General features: G+C 37.8%; 2 pseudogenes; both read left to right on the top strand.

Annotated features, from left to right (window-relative positions):
- Nucleotides 1-96: 96 nt before the first annotated feature.
- Nucleotides 97-934, top strand: LOC122610722 (annotated as a pseudogene).
- Nucleotides 935-3,644: 2,710 nt separating this feature from the next.
- LOC122610721 lies at nucleotides 3,645-12,765 on the top strand (annotated as a pseudogene).
- Nucleotides 12,766-13,974: the final 1,209 nt, after the last annotated feature.

Here is a 13,974-nt window from a genome sequence, read left to right as displayed (position 1 = left end):
TCTCATGAACCGTGGAAGTAATTAAACACCATCTCTCAATCTAACTATATATAAACCGGCCCATCCCATTTCCAACAACTTACTTTAACTCCAATAATGCCCGTCTTAACCCAACACCGTGACAACGCCATTAGCCGTCGTGTTAATTGCGCTACACCAACTCCCATGGCCGCTGAGACTAAAACAAAATTTGAACCACCCCTAAACAACCCAAAAATGAGCCCCGACTATGATGACCCAAGCTTCAAATCGACTTGGTCGCAATATGCATGGGTGACGGCTGGATGCTCGACTGTAACCATTTCACTAGCTAGCCTACTCAATCCTTGGATCTATTGCCTCGCGCATATGGCTTGAACCAATCTTGGCTGGATAAATAGGATATTTGTTTGCGGACCTTGGGTCAGGTGTGTACCATTGGGCTGTTGATAATTATGGGGACAAATCAACCCCAATATTTGGCATGCAAATTGATGCATTCGTGCGCCACCACAAACGGCCCACATTAGTTACTAAACTTGAGTTTGCGAACCTTGTACATGAGGTAGCGCGAATTGTCACATTCTTCGTTCTACCAATCAATCTAATATGTCATGACCATCCAGTGGTGATGGGGTTCGTAGCAGTGGCTAGTGGGTTCATCATATTCAGCTTACAGATCCATGTTTGGGCTCATATTACTAAGAACAAGCTGCCACGAATAGTGGCGGCGTTACAAGACGTTGGAGTGCTAATAAATCGATCTCAACACGCTGTTCACCACCAACAACCGATAAACAACACCTATTGTATAGTGAATGGGGTTTGGAACAGGGTTTTGGACGAGCACAAGGTATTTGCGGCTCTTGAAATGGTGGTGTTCAACAGCCTAGGTGTGCGGCCACGATCATGGGATGAATTAAACTCGGATTATGTGGAGGAGGTGGCCGGATAACGTTTCTCCTGCCACTTAGCTTCGATATTAGTACTATGAATTTACTCGCTAATTGATATCAGTCTCATAAGATTTAAATATACTTAGTTAAAAGTTCGGGTGTGCATATATGTAAATTAAGTGATAGTTGTCGATTGTTATTAAGAAATCGATTAATTTGTATAAATATATATGAACTATCATATCTGAATTGAATCACTAATAAATATTATTAAAGATTTAGTAAATTTATAACTAATTAATCTACCATGCATAGCCAGAAAGAGACATCATGTCGTACATAGCTTTAGTACGTCGTGGTTTTTATAACAATATGAACCGTCATATATCTTAATCTTAATCTTTATCAACCCCAATATTTGGTATGCAAATTGATGCATTCGTGCGCCACCACAAATGGCCCACATTAGTTACTAAACTTGAGTTTGCGAACCTTGTACATGAGGTAGCGCAAATTGTCACATTCTTCGTTCTACCGATCAATCTAATACGTCATGACCATCTAGTGGTGATGGGGTTCGTAGCGGTGGCTAGTGGGTTCATCATATTCAGCTTACAGATCCATGTTTGGGCTCCCGTTGCAGCTGCCACGAACAGTGATGGTGGTGGTGGATAGTGATGGTGGCTAATTTCCAGCGGGACATGAAATCAAGAAACTCTTTTTAGGTTGGTATTTTAGTTAGTGAGGGGTATTTTGGTAAAGATAGATGAATTCCATCAGGTTTGTGAAGGATTTATAGATTCCATGTTTTAAGGAATTTGATGGAATTTTTTGAATTCTAATTCCATTTATTCCAAAGGAAATGAATGAAATTTAGATTACAATTCTAAAGGATTCCATGGAATTCCATGAACTCAAAAGTAAAAAAGTCCTCCACAAATGAAAAAATAGGTTTGTGGTTATGTGCAAATTCTGGTGAGAATGAAGATTATAGATGGATGATGGTGATTTATATAGGATGTGGATGGATGAAAATACGGGTTTGTTAGTTGAGAAAGAAGATTGTGTGTGAGATATTATGTAAGTGTGTCTTAGCTCCTCTGTTTGTTGCTCGACGGCTCCCACGTTAAATCCCTCAAAATGAAAATACAAAATGGGCTGTTGGGCTCTTTCTTTTGTTTCTATTCGGCCCAGAAAGCAATAAATGTGAAAGGGTACTGGGCCCTGATGGCTTGGTTCTTCCTTCCAGCCGCCAATCAAAAGTAGAAGGCTGAAGAGCAGATGCGAATATGCATGTGATCTGATGTGGCGTACTGCTATTAGCTGGTCAAAGTCAAAACCCAAAATAAGTTACAGTATATATTAATCCTAATACCCGTACGATATACGGTAGTTATATGGATTGTATTATAAAGAAATATGATTATGTCTCATACATGATTCGTGAGTACGAAATAAAGTGTGGTTAAAATAAATCGATGATCGAAACTAAGTTATAATAAACAATATTGATAAGTATAATATATGTTTAGTTAAAGTTTTGGATTTACATTAATTTTTACAATCACATCAAAATCTGAACTTGTAACCATAGTGGATAACGACAAATAGTCTTGTAATTCCGGATCGTAAACTTCAATTTTTGAAGTATTTATGCTAATAACATCTTATAAGTAATATAATCGATAGGGTAGGAAGAATTAAGAAAGAAAAAGAAACAATTTTATTAATGAGAAAATCATCAATCAAATATGGTTATAATGTGTTTTGTATCCATATGTCAAGAGTTAGAGTTTAACTCTAAGTCTAATAAGTAAATTGAATCTATATATTATTAAAAAAAAAACTAATTTAATATAAATAAATTAATTAAAAGGACACGTATAATCAAGGATTACGCCACGTGTCATTTCAAGATTATTTCAATCATGTTTTAGTTTAATAATAAATATATTAAATTATTAAATTTATTGTAAAAAATAAGATTGGTGATGGAAATCTATATTTATGTAAATCTATACTATATTATAAAGCAGATTTTCCCTAGATTTTCAACATTGAAATTGAAATTTTCAATATTGATTTTAAGTACTTCCCCAAAACGTCTATCCTATCTATTCTATATTTATCTAAAATAACTATAATACATTTTCTCTCTTCTCAAATCTCAACCAATCATTCTTTTTCTCTCTCCTGTATAATCATTTATTCCCTCAATTCATTCAAAATCTTTTATCTCAAAAACCGTACATCGATAAATTATAAAAGTTGTATGGGTGTTCTTAAAATTTCATGTTCTTTCATTAAAAATGTCATTCGATATACTTTTGACAAATTTTTAAATCCGAGGGCGGAGTCCGTACGGCTAAGGCATTTGACTATCAAACTCTATGACATATCAACTCCTATAACCTATTATACTCTATGACCTATGTATCACCCCACCATCTCACCGCCGCAACGCGCGGGTACTTGCTCTCGTAATGAATAAATATAAATTTTAAAAGCCTCATATGATTATTCAATTTTAATTAAATTTAATCTATATATAAACATTTCAATTTCATTTATAGTCAAACATTCAAAAATACCAACCTATCGATCAAACATTCAAAAATACCCCACATCTATAGTCAACTTGCCACACCATATATATTGCGTGCACCACCACAAAACACCTAGCTCGTATATACTCGTATATATTTTAGGTTATATGCACCCTTCAATAGAGAACACAAAAACTAATTAATTAGACAACCTAGATTAATTATGAACCCAAAACCGAGCTTATTATCTACTATCGACGATGAAGAAAGTCTTAAATCGACTTGGACTCACCGTGCATGGGTGGCCATTGGATGCACCAATGTACTAGTTTCTCTAGCAACTCCATTGCTGGCTCAATTATAAATACATATATCATCAAGCACATTATGGGTTGAATCCGTATTGGCCGGATTAGTAGGATACTTGATTGCGGACCTTAGGACTGGGGTATATCATTGGGGTATCGACAATTATGGCGATGCATCAACTCCAATAATCGGGTCACAAATTACCAAGTTTCAGGGTCACCATAAGTCTCCCATATCCATCATCACTAAACGTGAGTTTGCGAACAATCTATACTTGTTAGCATTATTTATTACGTTTACGGTAATGCCTATAAATATTCTATATATGGTATGACCGGCCCGTGGTGATGGGGTTCGTGGGAGTGGCTAGTGGGAGCGTTATGTTTAGCCAGCAGTTTCATGCATGGGCTCATGAGACCAATTAAACACAAGCAGCACGCCACCAATGGCCGGTTGTGACGTTACAAGACGCTGGAGTGATCTTACCTCGAGCAAAGCACGCTGCTCATCATGAAATTTTTTTCGAAACGGGCGTATTTCAAGGGTGTTTTGTCAAACAAGTTTTGGAAAAAAAAATTTATAAAACCAGTGAAACCGGTATTTGAAATACCGGATTTAAATTTTCTAGTCAAATCCGGTATTTGAAATACCGGTTTCAAAAAGAAAATTTGAATCCGATATTTCAAATACCGGACTCAACCATTGATGTGACAGTGGTACAGTGGTGGTACTGGTGGTACCGTGGTGGTACAGTGTAGTGGTACTGGTGGTACAGTGGTGGTATACACATTACTCGAAACCGGTATTTAAAAAACCGGTTTCGAGGAAACCCTAACACGTGTCGAATGGTGGTGAAACCCTAATATGATATGTTAACCTAATTAGATTTTTGTTGTATATATATAGTATGTGATGGCTTCTTCTTCATCAGTAAACATTATCAGTACTCAACAAACATTTTTAGATAACATTTCAAACACTTTAAAAAAAATGGCTTCTTCTTCATCATTCAAACCCATTGTAGTTCAGTTAGTATGGGATGATCAAGTATCATTCATAAATGGAATCCTTCAAAATACAGATCCATCGAAAAGAAGAAGTTTTCCCATTTTCCACATGATGACTTATTCACAAATCTGTGATATAACTTACAGTTGTTTTGGTGTTTCAAAACTACAGTTCAAACTGCAATTATATTTGTGGTATGAATTTAAGGGTGTTCCTTTTAGGAACTTAATTACGAATGATAATACTTTGGCAATGATTTATCATCTCGGTGAAGCGCAATTTGAAGTGAAGTTCGAACCTAGTTTTACAAACCAGTTGTTAAGCTTGACTCAAAGCCAGTGTTTTTTTCAAGGGAGTAACCAGCCAGAAGATAACGAAGATGATGAAAATAACGAAGATGATGCAGACAATGACGATGATGAAGACAATGACGATGAAGATGATGAACATGTTCAAGATCATGAAATTGACCCAATGGTTGGTGGATCAAGCGACGAGGCACCTTATACAAGTGATGATACCATCGACGCATATAGCGTTGATGGGGATGTATCTGGAGATGAAGAAGAAGAAGGGGCTCATGCACAAGGTCCTTTGGAGCATGAAGAACTTGTTAATCTTCAAGATGATAATGAAGATCGTCTAATGCCATTCAATGAAGTTCAAGAAGATGTGGTATTTTGGTCGCCAGATAGAAATGTGATAGAAAAAGGAATGTTTTTTCAGAGCAAGGCGGAGCTTATACACGCTGTTAGGCTTTGGAACATAAGAGAAAACAGAGAACTTATTGTTATGGATACAAGGCCAGCGTTTTGGAAAACACAGTGCATGACCAGGGGGAAGAATTATCGTGGTGTTTTGGACCAGGTCCCGTGTAGGTGGCTTGTAGCTGGATCTAACAGAAACAGATTAGGATTGTTTCAGATCACAAAGTTGGTGGAGAGTCACAATTGTTATGGAGAAGTGATATCTAATAACAATCGTTGTATGACAGCAAGTATGATTGCTTCTGAAATTTTGTCACAAGTGCGGGAGGATTTAACTTTAAAAGTTAGACAGATCCAGGCCCAAGTAAAAACAACGTTCAATGTTGATGTGAGCTACGCCAAGGCGTGGAATGCAAGAAAGTTAGCAATTGAAAGGTTGTATGGAACTTGGCCGAGTAACTTTGATGCACTGCCCAAGTATGTTGCTGAATTACAACGTGCTAACCCAGACACTGTTGTGGAATGGCTCCATTCTCCAACCAGTCAAGCCATATACATACATTCAAGTATGTATTTTGGGCATTTGGACCGACAATTAGGGCATTCCAACGTTGTATTCCGGTGATCTTTGTCGATGGTACTCATTTGAAAGGCAGCTACAAAGGTAAGTTGCTAACTGTAGTGACAAAGAACGCCAATGGACAACTATTGTCGGTCGCTTATGGCTTGGTTGATGAAGAGTCTAATGAAAGTTGGGGATGGTTTCTAAATCTCTTTGAAGAGCATGTCGGGTCGCAGAGGCAAGGTGATTTGTGTATCATTTCAGACCGTCACCAAGGCATTCTTAATGCAGTGAGCCAAATTGATGGGTGGCATCATCGGTATTGTTTGAGGCACGTTTGTAGCAACGTGAACGCGCACTTCAAGAACAGGAGAATCAAAAATCTGGCTTGGGTTATCGGTTCCACCTCCCAATCTTCCAAGTATACTTGGGCGATAAACACAATCAAAGGTGAAGATGATGTTGTTTGGCCGTATTTGAGGAACATTGGTTTGGAGAAGTGGACTCTAAGGCACGACTCGGCGCTTCGTCGTTGGGGTAACTTAACGACAAACATTGCCGAGTGCCAAAACAATATCCTTGGTAAAGCTCGAATTCTACCTATTAGAGCTTTAATTGAGAGCACTTTTACTTGGACAAGAGACCATTTTGTCAGCCAATACCGGAAGGCAAGTAGTTGGAACCCACCACTAGCTCGCAAAATGTGGCAGGTTTATCAGATGCATGAACGAGCGTCAACAAGCCATAGAGTGGAAGTGTTTGATGAACGAACAGGTAATTACACGGTCAGAACAAACCAAAGAAATGCACAAGGCGAGTCCACATACAATGTTGTCATGGGGAGAATAGGAAAAAAATGCTCTTGTGGAGCTTGGCAGCATCAAAGGTTTCCATGTTCTCATGCCATTGCTGTTTGCGGATATAGACAAGAGAGAGCTGCTAATCTTCCAAGTAAAAGGTACACAACTAGGACATGGATAAATCAGTATAATGCTGCACTTTCTCCCCTTCGAGAGGTGAATTACTGGGCGCCGGTAGATTGGCAGATTCAGGGAGACCCTGAAAAACTGGTCACGCAAAGGGGTAGGAGACGCACTAGACGGTACCGGAACGAGATGGATGAAAGTTCTACGAGCAGATCTTCAACCTCAAGACAACAAGCTAGATGTGGTATTTGCGGTCAATTGGGCCATAACAGGAAGACATGCCCTGAAATTTGAATATGTCATGCCCTGAAATTTCAACCTCAATAAAAATGTTGTTTTTGTTTGTTTTTCCTGAAATTTTTGTCTCTTTGTATTGATGAATTTGAAATTTATGTTTGTTTTTTCCTGAATTCCTAATCTGTTTTTAATTGGTTCCAACATGAAATAAAAACATATTTTATTGATAACGTTATTAAGTCTTAAATACAACACAAAATATAAAAAACATAGTACTTAAACTAAAATACAACACAAATTACTCTTCATCTTTGCTTGACATTTTCCCCCAGCCGCGGTAAGCTTTTTCGTTTGCCCACCACTTGTCGTGTTGCGGGCATTTGACTTCCCAAGTACTTTTGCCTTCCCCGCAGTTGTCATGAAACGATTCGGCCCAGGTGCACTGGTCACCCAACGTGTGACCAGCGTAAAAAACGTCATCCACCACCCTCTTTATCTTCTTGATCTCATCCTGCAGAACCAACGAATATGTCTCTTCGTGCTTCGAGAGCTTACGGCCTGGTGCTTGTAGTGCCTCAAGCCGATGCTCGCATTGTCGCCTTTTCTCCCGTAGGTAACCCATTTGGTTAGAGAGTTCAGTTTGAAGGAGAGTATCCTCTTTGACATCAGCCATGATTCTTGATTTCATCTCTTCTTCGGTCAGACGAGGTCGATGAACATTCTTGTTTGATGATGAGGAGGCCATTTTGTTAGCAAGAGTGTTTGAATTTGTAAAATATTGAAAATGTCTCGTCGTGCAAATGCAGTGTCTATGAGTTGGTATTTATAGCTTGGATTGAGGGACCAAAACCGTACATCTTTTGAATTTGAGGTACTAAAATGTTATAGGGACTAATTGTGTAAATATTTTAGCTATAAATATTGGCTCCTTATCAGATATTTCTTACAAACTCTCAAAATCTTATACATCTTAAATGGCTTCCTCATCAAATGTCTTTCGATCATGTAACCATAAACCACCAATGATTGTCGATCAAGTGAATGACAGTATCATGGCTGATATCCTCGACTACCAAAAGTCGAAAAAGGAAATTGTTGAAATTGGTCTCAAACTGGCAGCGAAAAAGAAATGGTGTGCTGAAGAAAACCGTTATATACAAACCGGGCATTGTACTGAGCTTGAGTATCAATATGTCACTTATTTGCAGGGGAAGTACGAGAAAATTCAACTTGCTATTGACCAACTTGCTAATGCGGTTTACACATTCAACGAGTTCATCATGACGGCCAAAGGAGTCCATGTGATGATCAAATAAGTTTGTTATTTAATAATGTGTTCTATGAATTATTATGTTGTATGTTTGTGTTTAATAAGTTTGTAGTATTTTTAAATTATGAATAAAAGTCTGTTTTAAAAAAAATACAAAGTAAACATTACAATACATAAAACAAACATAAAATAAAAATACATAAAACACACTAGAATAATGCTTCTTAGTTAAAAAAAACTATTTAATTGGGATATAAGCCAAAATCTTCAACATCAACAAAACTATGTTTGTTTTTACGTCATCTTTGTATTTTTTGGTCAGTTATTTTGAAACCGGTTTTTGAAATACCGGTTTCGAACTTAGTACCCATTACCCCTATTCACAGTCACATCAACCTGACAGAAACCTGCAGTATCCGATTTTTGAAAAACCGGATTCAAAAAGCAACATTGATTCAGTCTGTTGTCTTCAGGTGACGTGACAAGTCTGTTGACTGATTACAGTTTGTTGACTGGCTACAGTGGTCGCGTGCATCAATTTCGAAACTGGTATTCCAAAACCCGGTTTCAAATATATTATATATATATATAACTCGGGTGTTTAAGCATTTGTAACATATATATCCGACATCTAAAAACCCATAACGATTTGTAAGTTATGGCTTCTTCATCGTCATCTGACCCATCATCACCTCCTACGGTAACATTTCATGCATTGAAAGCGCAATGTATAGAAGATATAAGCGATGGGTATGAACTTTACTTGAAAATTAATGACTGTAAGCTGCTTATGGAACAAAGGAAGCTCGAGCATAAGGGGAAAATAAAAGAAATAAGCAAAAGGGGCATCGGAATGATTATAAGTGAAGAAATGCATAAGGATTATCTTCAGACGGCATTACCAAGTATCGACGAAATAACATCTGAACTTGAGAAACTGTTAAAGTTGGTTAACAAAAAAATCGACTTGGCGACAATTTATAAATTGGAAGCTGAAGACGGTTTCAGTTAAAAAGTTTATGTAGTATTTCAAATATGTATTATGTTTATTTAAGTTTACGTATTCCTTTTATCCTTACTTTGATATCTTTTATTTTGAATATATTAATTTAATGTAAGTTAATGTAAGTTTTATATCCATCTTCTATTTTTTTAAATATTTCAATTAAACAATATTATAAAAAAAAGATATTTATTTAAAAAATATACAGATAGTTATTAACACAAACCTAAGAAAGAATTACAAGAAAAATATAATTTATCTATGCCCCCAGTTCCACATCCCGGTGGATTGCCACGTTCTCGGTTACTTCTTCTTGGCTCGAACACGTCGTCCTCTTCTTCTCCTTCATCATTTGCCAGATTTGTAGCTGGCAGTTGAGAAGAACCAATATAAGGAGAGAAGTCTTGCATCGGATAAGGAGAAATGTTTCGAGCCGGTGGACCAGTTCCGTAATAAAAACCAGGATTAAAATGACGTGGAGGGAGATCAAACAGATTAGTTGGTCCTGCATTTTGGGTATAATAATTCGGGGTTTGAAAGCTACCCATGAAGAAATTACCCGGGAACATTTGATGGGTTGCTGAAGTCGAGGGTCCAGCCTGTGGGTTACCCGGTTGGTAACTTTGAAACCCTGAATTGGGTGTCGGCCTAAACACAGTTTGGGTATTAAAACTGGAAGGACCACCTGCCCAATTAGAAGGACTAGCACCAGAACTGGAAGGAGCTTGATAACTTTGGGTGGGAGGCATTTCAAATGGCTGTGGCTCAGGAAACTGCCAATTTTGAGACGAATAATTCATTTGTTCTTCCTGTTGAGTCAACGAAAATGTCTCCCTCGTTATTGTTCTAAAATCCCCAAACAAGTGGCTTATCTGCGGATTTGCTTTTTGTTGTTGACGAGCTCGTTCGTCACCTGTACCAAACTGTCTTGCTGCGCACATTTAAATATTAGTAAAAAATAAATATTTATTAGTAGTAAGGTTTATTTAACAAAAATAAACTTACATAAAACTGTTGGGTAACGCCCCATTGAGGGTACTGGCCTGGAGGCTGTTGCTGAATGGGCTTACCGACTGTTAAGACGGTACGCTCCAAATACCACTACATATACCCTGGTGCACAGGTGGCCCCTCGGTCTCCCTGGTGGATCTGCTGCGCCCGGTTGTTCCACTGGTCGATATAGTCGGCATGTACTTCACAGTAATCGACCCTCGCTTTTCGCATTTTGATAAGGGTCTTATGCTGTGCTGGGGCCACCAAAGCATCATTATCAGGAATGGCTTGTATCAAGCCGAACTGTCTAGCAACTCTATCTGCTAGATGGAACTCCACTTCCTCCCAACAAATCAAGGGGCCCATGTATCTCCATATGCTTCGCCCAGTCTTACAACTCGCGGGGAGTATGTTGATGAAGTTGGTATACGGAGTCCATTCGAACTGCATTAATTAAAAAGTATTCAAAGATATTAACATATTATAACTTAGAGATTAATAAGTACATATAACTTAAAACGTATTAAAACATATTAATTATTACCTAGTCAGGTGTTAGCGCATTGAAAAAAGAACGAAACGAAATATATATAGTGTCCCGGTGTATCACGATTTGAGTGGTCTCCACACCACTTGTTTCCTAAACAGCTTCCGTATTCATACACCTCTTCTTCTTCTCCGTCATCCGGTTTGAATGGCGTGACTCGTAGGGCAATGCGTGAGAATCTTTCCCACGCCCAATACTGCAACAACAACAACGGTCCATCAATGCCTTGTCTATTAGGCTAAGTCCCCTTAGACAAATTCCTATACAAACAACAAAGGGTTGTTGAACCCCAGCTCCTTCGACCCGCTATGCTCAGGTCTCCCAGAAACGACAAATAGTTAAGACTAACATCATAGCTGTTAGAATTAGGAAAAAGCTACGAACCAATAAGAGCTAGAATAACCCGTCTAGCCATTTGTTGGCAACGTTCCTCATCATTCGGGTCCCAATGTTCAAAAGTAATCGTACCCACCAACCGATTAAATTTCATCCGACCTTTGCGCAAGTCGTCATCTTCCGGGTAAATACCCAGATACTCCTGACACAAATTCTTCCAATATTCAACATTTCGGGTCTCTGTAACCCACTTACCACACACCGGTGGTCCCTGTATGGGTAAACCCCATATCACCTGCACATCTTGCAAGGTGACAGTCGCTTCACCGATAGGAAGGTGAAACGTGTTGGTTTTCGGACGCCATCGCTCAGCCAACGCGATGATCAAAGAATGATCAAGTTGGCATGTATATGCCTGGAAGAGTTTGTAAAACCCAGCACTCCTGATATAACGTACAACCTTGTCGGGCACACCATCTTGCAGTTGTCTGTTAAGCCCTCCATCACCTCTTCTTCAACGTGGCTCTTCTGTGAGGGCACGGTCATGGGAAATGTTGTATGCCGATGTTCATCTGCAGCTTGTAGCCACAACAACTCTGGGATTCTGGGAACACAGCTAACATTGATAGAGGCCATTTTTGTTTATGAAAATACTGCTTTGATAAATTGCTAGTTGCTTGTTTATGAAAAATATATGTTTTTGCGTGATCATCTATGAGTAAATATGCATGTATATATACAATACATAGTCTGTTACGTTGCATGGGCCTTTTTTGTCTCAACTTGAAACCGGTTTTGGAATTACCGGATTCATAGTCATCTCGTACTGTTCCTACTGCCACCTTCCTGCACCTCTGAACTAAGGTCACATCACATCAACTAGGGTATCACCAGGCATCGACACGTGTTAGGGTTAGGTTGAGACCGGTTTTTCAAATACCGGTTTCGATGTACTCTGTCTGCCTGCACACTCCACACTCTGTCTCCTGCACACTGCACACTCTGTCTCTGTACTCCTGCACACTCTGTCTCTGTACTGTCACACCAATGGTTGAGTCCGGTATTTGAAATACCGGATTCAAATTTTCTTTTTGAAACCGGTATTTCAAATACCGGATTTGACTAGAAAATTTGAATCCGGTATTTCAAATACCAGTTTCACTGGTTTTATAAATTTTTTTTTTCCAAAACTTGTTTGACAAAACACCCTTGAAATACACCCGTTTTGAAAAAAATTTCGCTCATCATAGACCAACCGTTTAACAACAACTATTGTATATATCGTGAGTGGGATTTGGAATAGGGTTTTGGATGATTAATTATAAGGTGTTTGAGGCTCTTGAAAGTTGGTGTTCTTCGTGCTTGGTGTACGTACGGCCACGCTCATGGAGTGATGAACCAAAATCTGAATGGCCGGTTCAAGATCATGCATGGGGTGTCTTCTGATCGATCAATTAGCAGTTTCATGATGATGTTTTCGTAAGATTCGTTGCCATTATATCCATGTATATATAGACCGATCGATGCTTGTATATGTGAATTGCTATATACTATAGTTCCTTGTAGCTTCTTGATGTTATGGGGTTGACAACTAAAATGCGTTGATTAGTTACACGTACTATACGTTTAGCAGATTGCTAGCTCTCTCTCTCTATATATATAAAATGACGAGTAAAAAATAAAAACCAATATGATTTTATTAACAAAAAATAACCTCAATACCCGACCAATTTTTTAAGAAAATCTCTCTATATACTACTTAAGTTTTTTCCTATTTTCACAAAATACTCAAAAAAATCACAATAAATTTCAAAAATCGCAATGAGATTCATAAAATCGAAATAAGATTCCCAAAATCGCAACGAGATTATATAAAATCGCATAAAGATTTTACAAAATTGTATAAAGATTTAATATAATCGCTTAAAGATTTTATAAATCTCGTAAAGATTTTGTAACATCTGAAGTTCTTTATAAGATTCTAAGTTCTTTATGCGATTTTCAAAGTTCTTTGTGCGATTTTCAAATTTCTTTATGCGATTTTTGAAGTGCTTTATGCGATTTTCATAATCTTATTGCGATTTTTCAAAATTATTGCGATTTTTGTGGGTATTTTGTGAAAATCTAAAAAAACTTATGTAAATTGATTAAATTTTTTTATAAAAAGTTGAGTATTTGGATCAGTGGTAAACACTCTGGCTTTAGAAACGGAAGTCATGGGTTCGATTCTTATCCCATGCAAGGTTGAAGGCCATTTTCTACCATTTAGGTAAATAATGGAAGCAGCCTCTCTACTTAGATAGAGGTAAGGTCTGCCTACATCTTAACCTCCGCCATACACCGTCGACGTATTGGGGCTCAAAACCCGTAGGAGGCGACACTAAGCAGTTTCTTTCTTTGAGTATTTAAGGTTACTTTCTCTTTTATTAATTTGGTCTAATTGTATCATCAATTCCTTATAGCTTCTTGTTTGTGGGTTTAAACGTGGTTTAACTTTCTCTTCTTAACTGTGAGAGGCAAATATGGATGAGGATTCTTTCAAGTTCCCCAACTTGAATTGAAAAAATCTTGACCATTGAATTATAATCAATGGTCAAGATTCAAAATACAAACCATTGATTTTAAATCAATAGTTAAAATGCTTCTAACTTGATC

The sequence above is a fragment of the Erigeron canadensis genome, chromosome 8, assembly GCF_010389155.1.
Source record: "Erigeron canadensis isolate Cc75 chromosome 8, C_canadensis_v1, whole genome shotgun sequence".
In the NCBI taxonomy this organism is placed as follows: Eukaryota; Viridiplantae; Streptophyta; class Magnoliopsida; order Asterales; family Asteraceae; genus Erigeron; species Erigeron canadensis.
Note: the sequence above shows the minus strand (reverse complement) of the source record. Positions and strands in the feature narration are given on the sequence as shown.